This window comes from Uranotaenia lowii, chromosome 3 (genome assembly GCF_029784155.1).
Source record: "Uranotaenia lowii strain MFRU-FL chromosome 3, ASM2978415v1, whole genome shotgun sequence".
Taxonomy (NCBI): domain Eukaryota; kingdom Metazoa; phylum Arthropoda; class Insecta; order Diptera; family Culicidae; genus Uranotaenia; species Uranotaenia lowii.
Window position 1 is genome coordinate 257,962,050 of NC_073693.1, and position 12,101 is coordinate 257,974,150.

Genomic DNA, 12,101 nt, shown 5'->3' on the forward strand with positions numbered 1-12,101 from the left:
AAGAAATTGTTTGACTTTAATTTTTGGAAAACACGTGTGCCATCTAAAATGCATACTTTGAACCACTTTTTTTTCTAATTAATGCTGTTTTATATTACGTTTGCTGTGTCCTGAAGCTTGACCTTCAAAATAACTCAAAATCTTGAATTTGGTCCAAGTTATAACAAATTTAGCCGATAGTCCGCCTTCGGCACTAAAACAACATATTTGACTATTTATAATTCCACCATCGTTTTTGCGTAATTCCACGATTCCAGTCTTACTTAAACATAGTATAAACTTTGTGAGACCTATAGAAGAGCTTTTCAGAGAAAACGCTCGCATTTGGAGGCAGCCTTGATTTTATTTTTAGCCATTCATCGTGTTAATCTTTATGAAAGAGTGAGATATTTGCAGTTTCCACAGAAAGTTAGCCTCCTCAAGTACTAGACATTAAATTTTTCATTTTTTCTTCTAGTTTATCTCCAGAATATCTAGGGAAGACTTGTCAACGAAAAGATTCAAGTTGGAAACCGCTAAAGAATTCGTTTTGCTGTCCATGATAATATTTTTCAAAATATCTTCCTACAAGCAGTTCAAATATTTTGTGCACGATTTGACCGCCGTATTTTGTTTATTTTACCGGTAGGCATCTTTTCTACCTTCTAATAACGGAGTCAGGCCTATTTATAAGTCAGCTCGACGAACTATTCAAAAAAAAAATTTGACTTTTTTATTACTTTCTTTGTTCATATTTTCCTATTGAGCTTGAAAAATCTCTCACATTCATCTCACTTTATGGAATCTTTAATTTCATTCAGATTTTAGGTCACTATTGGATCCTTTAGGACTTCTTAAACGATTTGTTATGTGAATTTTGGTCGAATAGTTAATTTCTAGCTGTTATTGGGTTTCCTACTGGGACTTTTCTGGATTTTCTTCTATCCTGCCCAAAAAAAAGTTGTCAATAAATTGTCGCTATCTCAAAAATCACTTGACAGATTGTCACCAAATTAAGTACATGTACAAATAATATTTTTAGGTAGCTTCGCTGATAATTTCATCAATTTTCATCCATGCATTCGAAAGTTATTCTCGAAACAAAGTGTTGCATTACATGCACACCCTTATATTTGCCAAATTGATTCGAGTAGAGGGAAAGATGCCCAATCAGAGACAGCTTTAACAAACCAAAGTACAATTGATTAATCCTCTTGTAACGGAAGTCCATATTGGAAACCGAAGAGACCTTCTTGAATGGATTTTTTGGCAATTTTTTTGTGCATGAATATTGTGTTGAAAATACAAAATAGTGTTTTTGATTTCCGTGATTGCCCTTTTGTTTTAAAAGCCCGGTAAAAAACTGCCAAAGGTTAACATTTCATATTTATCGGAAGAAAAACGCATTTTCAACGAAGATGATTTGTACAAGAAATTTTACGGGCCAAAAAAATTGCATCGGTACTAAAAAAATTTATCGATTCTAAGGTTTAAACCGACGATTTAGGCTGTGGCTCAGGTTTCTATATAATCAATTGAATATAATGCTGGATTAGTTTTTTTAATTTTGGTAAAAAATTTATTTCAAAGATCTTATTCATGATTTAAATTCTGCTGTATAATCACCTTTTTCAGAGTCAGCATATTTATTTCGATAATTGTTCCGGAATTGAGGAAACATTTTCAACTTTTCCGCTCGCTGTTCCTATTTTTTTTAAATGCTACTTGTATCGCTCGAATGAACTCAATTCACACTCTGGTAGCAGCTAAAGCATAAAACACTTCCTCACAACTTGTTTTTCACGGTGATTAGATCTTGCAACCTTTCGATACAACTCGCAGTCTTCTAAGAACGAAATTTTTTAGATTATAGGATTTTTTAACTTCCACGACTGTCGGGGGATAGCGAGGATTGCAGACATACCTCGACTTATTCCTTGGGAATTATGGCTTTACGGTTCGGTTCATTTCTTTTTTTTTTTTTTTTTTTTGATAAATCTAAATGTCAAATTTTAGAAAAAAAAAACAATCACAAAGTCAACGGCAATCAAAATTTGTTGCATAACAACAAACGAAACTTAACAACTTACAAGCACCATGGAGATGAACATATAATTGCACTGCTCCCATGATTAAAACTTCAGATTTTAGTTTTAGTAATTTAAGTGAACTCTTGTGTCTACATTGCCTAGCTTTCACCGAGTTTGCGAAAAACGAAAATCGAGTGTCCTGTTTTGTTTACTTTGTTCGATGAACCGACAATTCCCAAGCAAAGCATCTTTCCCAAATGAAGAAACGCATTCGAAAAGCAGGGCAACAAAACGTGCTATCCAGTAACACATGAAACAAATAAGGGCGGAGTCCCAATTGAGCCAAACCCATAAATACAAATGAGATGCGACATCGCTCATCTTCTATCTTCTTCATGCGGCTCTATCGGCTGAAATGAATGAAGCTCTGCCGTCTGTGTTACTTCTAGACCGTTTCAATTACGGAAAGATCATTTGCTGATGCGTATCACAGAGAAACGAAAAAAAAACGAATCACGCATCAAGATCAGTCGACTTAAGATCCTTGACGACTGAACAAAAAAGTATGCTTGCTCGGCATCATTGAATCCTGCATTTTGAATTTTATTTTTCGCTACATTCTTACACTAGCAACTTACGCACCTATTTATAAAATTTTAAACTACATAACGTTTCTAGTGATTGAAAAAACGATTATGAATTTAGGTTTTTTTTTTATAGATAGCCTACAATCAAGCGCTTAAGGTAATTTGAAATTTTCATATTTCAAATTCAAATAAATTCCATATGGTTGATTTTATCTACGTACAGGTGAATAATTTGAAAGTTTATGTTTCAATCATAGTGGGTTTTTAAATAAATGACCCTGTCATGCATCATTGCCATGCCAACATCCTATAATTTGTTTTGCGATGTTTGGATTAGAACAACTTTTGGATAAGCGCCGAATACGGAACTGGACAGCACTCTACTGCATTCGGTTGTCAAGTTGTCAATTTTGATCTGGAATATACATATATAGACTGGCATTTTTTCCCAGGTTAATTGCTAAACAAACAAGTTCTGAATAGGGCATGTTCTACATCCAGTCAAATACTACTACGAGTCTAACATGACCTAGAGTGTACGTTCTATTAAACCTGAATACGCCCAAATGAACTCAATTTGACAATTTGATGATTAGAATTCGGGTCTAAAATATGCAGTTATCTTGATCTGAGTACAAAGCTAGCTAAGACTCATAAAAAGCTAATACACAAAACAAATCAAAAGGAAAACAGGAACCGAAGAAGGACAATTCCAGGCTGCTGATAATAATGGCAAGTTTTTCAAAGTCTGCCTAATAAGCAATCTAATGAACACCACGTCAAAAAAAGTATTCCTTTCTTTGTGCTTGACCTGAGAAACGAATTTATTTTTTTTATTAAAACTGTCTACCTACTTATAATTTGAAAGTCATTGGTAATTTCCATGAATCATCAACTGTAACAGCTTTAAGTTGCTAGTCATAATGACTATCGATGTTGTCGTTGATATGTTATATCATGGTTCTAGATTAAAATGCATTCTGAAGATAAATTTATGCATAAACTGAGTTTTGAAAGAAGTATCCTGAAATTTCACTAATTCCATATTGCGGTTAGAAAAAACAAAAAAAAAAGAAAACTGATGGTTTAAATACTACACCTGATTTTTGCTGACAAAAAAACCAATAAATGATTTTTTTAGAGTTTCTATTCAGTTCTCATTAACGCCATATGGGGCAAAACTCAGTACGACGCACTCTTTAACTGGCTCACGATTTCCTTCGGTGTATATATTGATAGCAATTTTCTTGGAATGCAAACAAAACCCTGATAAGTGATTGGCTTGACATCGATAAGACGAATGTCTCACCGATGAATCGAGCTCAATACCATACACTAAATACCACATAAGTGACGTCATGATCTTTCTTGGAAATGGTTGGTTCAATGTTGAATTTCAAATCAAGTACCTACACATGAAATTAAGTTGAGGTGAACTTTTTTTTTGTTTTCAACACCTCATGAATATAACTAGAAAAGTTCTTATCAAAATTAAGCTGATCTACTATAATATCAAAAAATCATAATGTCCTCTTTACCCCAAACGATTAAATCAAAAGTTTTTAATGGATCGTATGGGCCAGTTTCGAAGTTTCTAATTAAAAGCGGGAATATTTTTATTTGAAGTGGTGTAAATTTTGAATTTCATACAAATTTCAGGAAAAATAATCTTAAAACACCTCTACACTCATATCTACTTACAAATTTGCTGAAACCACATTTTTTAGATAAACTGATAAAATTTGTTGGTTTCCAAATAGTGAAGTTATTGGGTTTGTGGGGCGCCAACTATTTACAGTTGAATGACTTTTATTACAGCCCATTAGGTTTCAATGAGGTTAAGCTAACATTGCGAGGTTTGTTTCAACGTTTTGTTTCAACTGCCAGCCATGAAATAGTGGAACCTTTTCTTGAGACACTTCGATCTTAGTTTTCTCACTTAGCAGTCTAAGTTAATATCTCATGTGTTTTTATGAGAAAACTCTCGTCAACATTAAACAACTTCTAGAGATATTTGATATCATTAGAGATTCAAAATAAAACTGCCGATCGCTTTAGAGAACAAACTCGATTAAATGGTCAGCCTCACAAAAAAAATTCAGTTGAGAAAGCCAAAGTCCAATCTTACACTTAAATTTCATTATTGACTTAAAATTCATTATTAGAAATATACTTCAAACTCGTTGCTCTTATTCAGGACACAACGAATTGCTTCCAAAATTGTGATATGTAGCTATTTTCGCAGTAAAAAAACAAAAAAGTTATGGGAGGTGAAAAATTTTAAATTTCGATTCAAAGCCTACATGGCCTAATGTAACATCATTTAGCGCAGTGGTTTTCAAACTTTTTTCGCTCACCGCCCCCTTTTGCTAAATTTTTGAGCTCAACGCCCCCATGAGCAAATTTTTAAAAAAAATCTTTGGAAAAAATGCTTATTGGGATCGTTAAAAACCCATAAGTTTTTGTTACATTATTGTAGTATAATTTGAAAAGGTTTAATGAAGCACATAACTATAATTAGTGTTATACCGTCAAGTGGGGAAACATGCAACACTTTTCAACTTCAATGGCTTCTAAAAACTCCACGTCCACAGATATTCATATTCTTTATGCATCAACAGTTTTCAGGTTAGTGGACATTAAATTGAAGTAGTCAGAAAAAAATATTGGTCTCTTCAGTTATTTTTAATTTTCAAAAAACCTGCGATTTTCACTAAAATAAAGGGGTAACTTGAAACAAACTTTGTTTTTAATGAAAAATCTAAAGAAAACTTATATAAATTATTAATTTTGGTACATTTGTGATGCCTTAATGGCACCATTAAGCATAAAATCACCAATTGCAATAATTTTTGGATCTGTTGAAACTGATTTTAAAAAAAATCTGAACATAGGGATGCTAAATTAAAAAACTATTTATTTAAAAAAAACTTGGTAATTGCTCGTGATATCAATGAGCCAATCCGCCATACTTGGTAAAGTTTTTTACGATTGTATCCCATTTACCCGAAAACCATTGCCCAGAATGAATTTTTCCCAGAATGACAAATACCCGAAATCAAACCCCAGAATGAACCATTTCCCAGAAAAAAAAATCCCCAGAATGCACCATTTACCAGAATTTTGTTTCCCAGAATGGACCATTTCCCAGAATTTTTTTACCCAGAATGGAACATTTCCCAGAATGGCACAAATCCCAGATTTTTTCCTCTTGTATTTTTATTTGTTTTTTTTTTCTTATGAATTCTTGTAAATTTCATATGATTCGAAATTCATTTTTTCAAAATGATTTTTTTAAATGAAACTACAACTTTGAAATTTTCCACCTAAATTTATTTTAGAACCAATATTGTGTTTGTTTATGGTTTATGGTACTTTATTTAATTGATTCAATGCTTACCATGGTCCTTTAAAAAACCGTTTTGGTATCCGACTCCTCACGCTGAGCGTTCGAACTTGAAAGACGTTTTGTCCTTCACGCTGTCGCGTGGCGGACGGGGCTAAGGGATCACCCCTAGCTTTCACGCAGACCTAGGAAGCCCCGGCAGACCTAGACCAGTGTAATGGGGCCGCCGCTTCCGACGGCGGGTCGGCGGCCACCTCGGATTTGGGAGCTTCGGCGGCTTTTGCCGCCTCAGCCCCTTCATCCTCGTTGGTTGGGTTATGAAATCCCATTTTTTTGAAACAATTCCTTTATTTTTTTATTAATTTCTAGTAAGGATAAATGTTTTAAATTTTCTGGGAAATGGTTCTTCTGGCGAAAAAATTTCTGGTAAATGGTTCATTCTGGTGAAAAAGTTTCTGGTAAATGGTTCATTCTGGCGAAAATTTTTCTGGGGAATGGTTCGTCTGGGGAAAAAAATTCTGGGGAATGGTTCTTTCTGGCAATTGAAATTCCGGGGATTTTTCATTCTGGGCAATGGTTTTCGGGTAAATGGAGTACAACCGTTTTTACAGCATTGTAAAATGTAAAAATTTGTACATTTCTTGGAGATTTTTTAAATTTTGAATGAAAATGAAAACTTTAAAATTTTAACTTAAGATGTGATAAATTATGTCATCTTCTGTCTGGATAAAATATAACTTCATTACATAATATAAAATTAAAAATTTAAACAGGGCAGTGGTATACAAATGTTGCATCTAACTCCGCTGTTGCATGATGCTCCGTTTGGATTAAATTCAGAAGACCTAAACCAAACTCAAAATAACTTAAACACTAGATTAATATGAGTATGAAATCTTTTACAATAAAGAAATCTGTCTGTGAACATGACTCATAACTCTATGAACTTATTGTTATTTTTTTAATTACCCTGGCTATAATTTGGTTTTTAAAGTTCTTCACTATCGTTTCAGTGTTTGGTATTAAACGTTCTCGTTGTCATTTTAATTCTAAGATTTTACGTAATTCAAGAAAACATGAATTTCCGCCCCTCTGAGCCCTTCCCCGAACTCTAAAAACAGGAAAAATTGAGGGTTTTTTCTTCGAATTTTAAGTGTTTCTAAAAGAAAATGCGCATTATTGATTGCTAGTTTGTAGAAAATCTGTTCAAAACTATTGTTAAATTTATATATCAATCGAAAGTTAATAACTTGATCAACAGAACCCACTCAAAAAATTATACGAACTCGTCCGAACTCTTAAGGTTATGAAAAAATGCATTATTTTGGATATTTTGTAGTATATCCTCTTTCATAATTGAAATATGTATTTAAAATGCTCCACAAAATTGCGTGTTTCAACATATTTGAACAACTTTCTCAAATATACCAAGTTTGTAAATCGTATTCTTAAAAAGATATTAAATAAAAACTCAAAATTACTAGTTAAAATGCTCGTTATTTTTAAAATGCTCGTAACTTTTATGATTTTCATGCGATCTTTATGGTGTCTTCAACAAAGTTGCTCAAAATAATAAGATCTACATCTTTAGTGAAGACATCAAGTCTCTAAACTAATGATTTCATGAAATAAATTTTTTATCTCTCTTCCAGGTGAAAAAAATCACTTTTTTCTTTCAAAAATTTAATAGATCATCAAAAAATATAAAAATGTGCGAAGACATCAAATGTCTACCGTTAACCGTTTATCCGCAAATAATTTTGATCGCTTCTTAGGTGCATTTACCCCTGTGTGCGCCCCCCAAATTTCAAAGGGGGGGGGGGGTTAAAAGGTTACCTAGTGGTTAAAAGGTCTTTAATAAATGATAACACAAATAAAAATTTCAAGTCGCTTGAAGTCTCCGAAAAAAAATTAATGGTGCTTCATTCGATAGAAGTTCACCAATACATGGATTCCAATCCAGAAAGAAAAAAAAACATTTCAAAACTCAAACAATCATTTTTTAAATTAGAATAATTTACCAAATAATGTATTTTTCTCTTTTAAGGCTATGATCATTTAGTATCCGGGCACTTCATTTCGTTATTAGAGCTCGAAAGAACTATCTTGCCTAGATTTTTAAGTTAACGTGTGTTTGAGATATTTACGATACAAAAAGACATGGTAAAAATAACTTTGCCCAAATTTGCTCTTCTTACGCATTTGCGCCTCGAAAATTCTCCATTGTTGACTTGAAAGCGAATGAACTGTTGATTTTTTCTGATTTTTTTTCGGCCCAAATGGTTAAGAAGTATAAAGAGCCAACCTAAGATCCACACGAAGTTCAAACCAACCATCGGAGTTCAACCCTTGTGTAGAGAATAGAGAATCTTTACACTAACGGACAGTTTTGTTGTAGCTGCGTGAAATATTTGTGAAATTGTGATAAAAAGAAAATATCAAGGAAGGATCACGACACCTTGATCCTAAATGTAGTCTATGTTTATTGGGGATAACTGAAAGCAGACTCTTTAAATAATGCAAAAAATCCATTTCCGGCAGGCGAAAAGTGTTGCCTGACTAGTAGACACCAAGTAAATAACTAATAATGATCAGTTCCAAAGATCGCAATCTGTGCATCCGGTTTCTACGCAATATGACAGATGTGTTCTGACGGACAAACAAATTTATGTTAAAACCGTATTTAAGAGATCAAATTCTTCGAGATGCCTACTCATGAAAAGGTTCCAACCAGATTCCAATTGCTTTTTCCAGGTTAGTTTGTGTAAAATATCATGATTTTGCAAAGGTTTTGCTTCTGTGGTTAAAAAAAATCAATACATGACTGAAAACAGTGTGCAAATATAAAAAAGTGATTTTAAGAAATAGTTGGAGTATTTCTTGAAATCATTTATAATTTTTTTTTTTAATTTTTACATTCAATGTCATATTAACCCCTTAATTTCCTTCATAGAAATTTTTTCGATCAAATGAATAGTTTTTAAAATACACACGTTTGTAACTGTCCGGATTCTAAATGATCATAGCCTTAGAGCTTAGTTCTTTTAGAAAAAGGAAAGTTACGAATGCGTGTATCTCGAAAACCATTGGTTTGATCGAAATACTTTCTAGGAAGGAAATAAATGTAATCTTATAATAATTCATGAAAAAAATATTTATCATTTTTTATTAGAAAAATTTCTACTTTATTCTTGGTACCGCCCATCGGCCGGCGCTCACTTTTTTCGGTCATGATATTGAACAGTTTTTCCACTTAAACTTCGTCAAATCTGTATTTTAGGTGCCTGCATCCTTTTCCTTCAATTTCTGCTGCTTTTTGGTCCAATACTTCTACTTACAAAGAAATTGAGGGCAATTTAGTGGATACAGCTGTGTCGAAATTAACATAACTTGATTATTTTTGAACCATTTTGAAGCGTTTTAAACGGAATTTCTGATAGCAAAATCTGAAATAATGAAATAAAACCATCATGAGATTGAACTTAAAGTATAATCGTTTAATAAAGATCGAAAGTTGCGAAGGGCACATACAAGATTATTCTTTTTAGGCTTTAGCGAAAACCAAAATTTCCGTTTTGAAAATTGTTTGTTGTTTTTTCCTCAGGGGCAGAATCTTGGCAAATCATCATATTTTATACAAAAAAACCAGCAAATGCATACTTTAAAATGCTAGGGACCTTGCCACGAGCAGACATGGTATAGGATTCAAACGCTGGAATTTGTTTGTAATGGGGTACTTTATAAGTTTTGTCGTGCATCAGAAATCATCTACCTCATAGCCTTATTACCGGCTATACAGCTAACGAGCTCTGAAACTAGCAATTTAGAAGTTAGGTTTGAATGACTCATAACTAAGCAAAACTTTTAGCTTTTCAGAGAAAATTTTTTTAGAAATTTCAGCGATCTACTCTAAGTTTTTCGTTTATCCATCATTAAAAATGCTGATATGAGACTTGACTTCCCTGATGACCCTTAACCGTAGTTGCCGATCATGTGCTTCACTCCAGTGCTTGATTTGAACTTTGTGGAGATTTTTAATAGCCTTTGCATACTTCTCCACCACTCACACACAGTACTTCTTTGAATAATCAACGGTTTTGCCAGCTAATAATTTGATAATGACGGATTTTGAAGGAAACTATGCAAAATTATTTTTTTTGTTTTTGTCTTACATCGTAAGACAAAAACTTTGATCACCGGGGTAAATTTGACCAACAATAAACTTTTCCACATAACCATCCATAACTCAGTCTCTAGTTTGAATTTTTGAAAACTGTTTTCTACGATTGAAAGCCTATTAATTAAGTATCAAATAGGCAAAATTTGGTTTATATTTGAAATTTTCCTTGTTAGTAAAAATCTAATTTCAAAATCTTAAAATATCAATTTTTCCAAAGCTCGAAAACAAACAGCTCTCCTGATGATACCAAATAGCATTTAGAAGCAAATGGGTTGTTTAATGCGAAAGAACAACTTTATTCCTTTGTATATGAACAGTTATAGTGCTATTTTCATAGTCATTGAATGATAAATTTTTGATATTAAAAAATAAAAGACATTTTCCAAGAGTAAGCCCGTATTGGACAAATGGATAGTAACCTTATCAAATCGTTAACTTTGAAGAAAAAATGAAAATGGAAATAGTGGGAGGGCCTAGGGAAATGTGTGAAGGTGAAATTTCATTTGTATTTTGAATCTCCAACTATTAAGAAAGAAATTATTATAATTTTTGCCCCTTAATGTAGGCAGCATCATAGTTTTCTTTTTCGATTATGAATATTTTAAAAATAAAACGTAAAACATCAAGATTAAATTTATAAACTAGCACATGTTAATATTATGAAGATGTTTTGTTTCCTTTATGATCAAAAAAACTCGTTCAAACCGTCAGAATAGAGACTGATCAATGTCACCCCAAAGTATCAAATTCTGAAGAAAGATGAAAACGATTTTTAGATCAAATTTTAAGTAGTCTAATAAATTTTTGCATCCATGTTTTACATTCATAGAAGTCCAGTATTGGTTTTAAAAATATAAAACATGCCACATTCCTCTTTACAGAAGAAATAATCGAAATATATTGAAAGAAGTGATCAATCTTACCCCGGATTACGGTACCTCAAAAACGCGTAACTTATAAATTTTGAAAAAAATGGGTTTTCACAGGCAGCAAAATGCTGTCAAAATGTTGAAGGTCCGATTGCTAGTGAATGAGCTATTAACAAAACGAAGTGTCCCATTTCTAAAAGAACTAAGCTTTATATCACTCTGATTTTCATTATTGATTTTGACTGGAAATAAAATATTTATACTGTATCCATTTGAAAAACCTTTTTAAATTAAGCAAATGTAAATACTGACTCATTTTTAAGGCTAGTCCACACTAGGAGACAGCTCGTCACTGGGCGGTCTCAGATACTCCCATTTTATTCGGTAGACACTGAGACTGTCTCAGGTTTCCAACAACAGACAATAAAGTTCGTCTCATAACAAAAATCGCAGTTCATGTTGCCTAGTGTGGACTAGGCTTTAGCTTCACCGTACCAGACCATTTCCCTCCAAAAACCGTTGGCAGCTCTGACAGTTCCAAGCGCGGCACCAAAACTAAAATAGTTGCAAAGAAAGTCAAACAATGTGGAAAACGTGTAAACAGATCGTTTGACTCGGCCAACATTTGTGAGGCAGAATCAAATATGGGTGTGCGAGCAAGCAGTGCGAATTATTGATCTCGTATTCTGCTACAAGCCGGAAAAAAGGTAGCCGGTGATAGGTCGGGCTCATTCCAACAAATTCTAGTTGAAATTCTAGGCATCAACTGATTTGAAGATATCTTAGAAACAATTATCCGTTAAACTATATTGTGGAAACAATTATATTAGATATTAAAATATGCCATGACAGAGTTATTTATCATTTTCACCCATTTGAGCGACGGTGTCAAACTGTTTTTCCTAGATCATATAAGAAATCATCAAGGGAAAAACACTTGTAACAGTATGAAAGTCCAATAAGGTATGATTTTCATGTCAAATACCAAAACGGGTAGTAATTGATTTCAAATCCTAAAACATCTGTATGTTACTTCAATCGAAGATATGATACCTTAGGTTCTCTGTTCTTAGAATAGGCCCCTCTACCTTGGGGGTGTAAAAACCCTTT